Raw genomic sequence first — 3,150 nt, forward strand, 5'->3', positions numbered from 1 at the left:
AGACATATACCTCACATAAATTTATATCAACGGTTCTATTTGATGAAGTTCTTTTAATAAATGCAGGTCGTCAACGTTTACTTTCGTGTCATGGAGCTTTGGCATCGAGAAAATACTGAGTCCGTTGATAACCCATCTATATTCTTGCGCTATGAAATACAGGTCTGAATCACCCAAAATTTTTTAAGACTCTCCTACAAATTATGTGTATTCTGACATAATAAATTTTGTAGGCTGCCGTGAATCGACATCTATTGTGCATTGGTGAGGTAACTGCTGATGTTACCAAAAGTATTTTACAGTCCTTGCAGCCTAGTATTATAAAATGGTTAGGGGCATAGAACTCTGCGATCTCCAAAACTGTAGATATCTATTCATTCCAATGAATACGGGATGGCATTGGTATTTACTTGTTTTGGACTTGAAGCAGCAGTGTTTTCAATGCTACAATTCCATGTGGAGCTTCAATGATGCAAACGATACTATTAAATTTGTGAGTGTCAGTTGAAAGATTTGTTACATTTTTTTTTGTATTCACAGGTATATTAAAAATAATATATTCTGCACATCCATGTAGGCATCATTTCTGCGATTTTGGCTAAGCGACCGTGTAGGATACCATATCCCGGAAACTATCATTCATGAAATTCGAGAGTGTCCACAGCAAATGTCGGATACTCTCGATTGTGGGGTATACTTGCTCATGTATGCGGAGGAACTGACATGGGGCACTTCGAGACCATTGCTGGAACAGTTCAAGGATCCCTCTTTATACAGGAGCTGGGTTGTAGGCAATATTTTGTTGAATGACCATTGCAGTACAAATGATAGTTTCTGGAATTGGTATGAGAAGATATGTAGAAAGAGAGATTAGAGCAGGCAACCTATTCCTACATTTTCTTTTTTTGTGTAATGTAACAATGAGACAGTTATGATGAATACATTTGTATTATTGAGATGATTGGCATTATTGTCTATCTTGTCGTGCTCTAAATTGGTTGTAATGATTTATAAAATGTCTAGTTACATATGTTAACTATCCCATGCCGTGCCGCTATCATATGATTGTGTGCCATGGGAAGTACAGGTCAAAAATCAGATAGTATTGAAACTGTCGTTCATATTGTAACTGTGTGCAAAATGGAGAACATCTTTGTTTGTGTCCAAAGGCCATGACAGTGAGATGTTTTGGGCCCTTCTGTTTCCAGGTAAATGATAAACTGACAATCATCCATGTTTTGCTTGATCACAATCTGAGGACTCAAAAATTAGTTGCTCATTAAGGACTTAACTGTGTGCACATGACTAATATCTGTGTACAGTAAATGATAAACTGTGCGCACATACTCATATCTGTGTGCAGTAATCGATAAACTGTGTGCAAAAAAGCAGAAAACTATGTTTGAGGGTAAATTTAGTGTGTGCCAAGGTTAATTAAGTATGTTTCCAGCTTAATCGAGTATGCGCCATGCTCTAGGCTTACAATAATAAGTGTGTACGACGTCATTGTAACCGATTCTATTATTTCTACATATTAGAAAATGCTTAACTTAACTGTGTGCACATGGCACATATCTGTGTGCAGTAAACAATAAATTGTGTGCACAGAGCAAAAAACTGTGTTTGGGGGTAAATTTAGAGTGTGCCAAGGTTAATTAAGTGTGTTTCCAGCTTAATCGAGTATGCGCCATACTCTATATAAATCAGAATGCTTAACTTAACTGTGTGCACATAACTCATATCTGTGTGCAGTAATCGATAAACTGTGTGCAAAAAGCAGAAAACTGTGTTTGGGGGTAAATTTAGTGTGTGCCTAGGTTAATTAAGCGTGCTTCAAGCATAATCGAGTATGCGCCATGCTCTAGGCTTACAATAATAAGTGTGTACGACGTCGTTGTAACTGATTTCATTATTTCTACATATTAAGAAATGCTTAACTTAACTGTGTGCACATGGCACATATCTGTGTGCAGTAAACGATAAATTATGTGCACAGAGCAGAAAACTGTGTTTGGGGATAAATTTAGAGTGTGCCAAGGTTAATTAAGTATGTTTCCAGCTTAATCGAGTATGCGTCATACTCTACATAAATCAGAATGCTTAACTTAACTATGTGCACATAATTCATATCTATGTGCAGTAATCGATAAACTGTGTGCAAAAAGCAGAAAACTATGTTTGGAGGTAAATTTAGAGTGTACCAAGGTTAATTAAGTGTGTTTCCAGCTTAATCGAGTATGCGCCATACTCTACATAAATCGGAATGCTTAACTTAACTGTGTGCACATGACTCATATCTGTGTATAGTAATCGATAAACTGTATGCAAAAAGCAGAAAACTGTGTTTGGGGGTAAATTTAGTGTGTGCCTAAGCCTAGGTTAATTAAGCGTGCTTCAAGCATAATTGAATATGAGCCATGTTACAAGAACAGCCTATATTAAGGGTTAATTTAGTGTGTGCCATAGGATCTGAAACTGTATGCCATAACGTCATATTAACTGATTCCATTATTTCTACATATTAGGGAATGCTTAACTTAACTGTGTGCACATGACTCATATCTGTGTGCAGTAATCGATAAACTGTGTGCAAAAAGCAGAAAACTGTGTTTGGGGGTAAATTTAGTGTGTGCCAAGGTTAATTAAGTGTGTTTCCAGCTTAATCGAGTATGCGCCATACTCTACATAAATCGGAATGCTTAACTTAACTGTGTGCACATGACTCATATCTGTGTGCAGTAATCGATAAACTGTGTGCAAAAAGCAGAAAACTGTATTTGGAGGTAAATTTAGTGTGTGCCTAAGCCTAGGTTAATTAAGCGTGCTTCAAGCATAATCGAGTATGAGCCATGTTACAAGAACAGCCTATATTAAGGGTTAATTTAGTGTGTGCTATGGGATCTGAAACTATATGCCATGACATCATATTAACTGATTCCATTATTTCTACATATTAGGGAATGCTTAACTTAACTGTGTGCACATAACTCATATCTGTGTGCAGTAATCGATATATTGTGTGCAAAAAGCAGAAAACTGTGTTTGTGGGTTAATTTTGTGTGTGCCAAGGTTAATTAAGTGTGCTTCAAGCATAATCGAGTATGAGCCATGTTACAAGAACAGCCTATATTAAGGATTAATTTAGTGTGT

General features: G+C 36.6%; 1 long non-coding RNA gene across 1 annotated transcript; it reads left to right on the plus strand.

The window, feature by feature from the left end:
- The first annotated feature begins 369 nt into the window (after nt 1-369).
- Nucleotides 370-970, plus strand: LOC120107185. The gene is made up of 2 exons (XR_005509099.1): nt 370-493; nt 578-970. It is a non-coding gene; the product is annotated as an uncharacterized LOC120107185 (long non-coding RNA).
- Nucleotides 971-3,150: the final 2,180 nt, after the last annotated feature.

This window comes from Phoenix dactylifera, unplaced genomic scaffold (genome assembly GCF_009389715.1).
Source record: "Phoenix dactylifera cultivar Barhee BC4 unplaced genomic scaffold, palm_55x_up_171113_PBpolish2nd_filt_p 000787F, whole genome shotgun sequence".
Classification (NCBI taxonomy): Eukaryota; Viridiplantae; Streptophyta; class Magnoliopsida; order Arecales; family Arecaceae; genus Phoenix; species Phoenix dactylifera.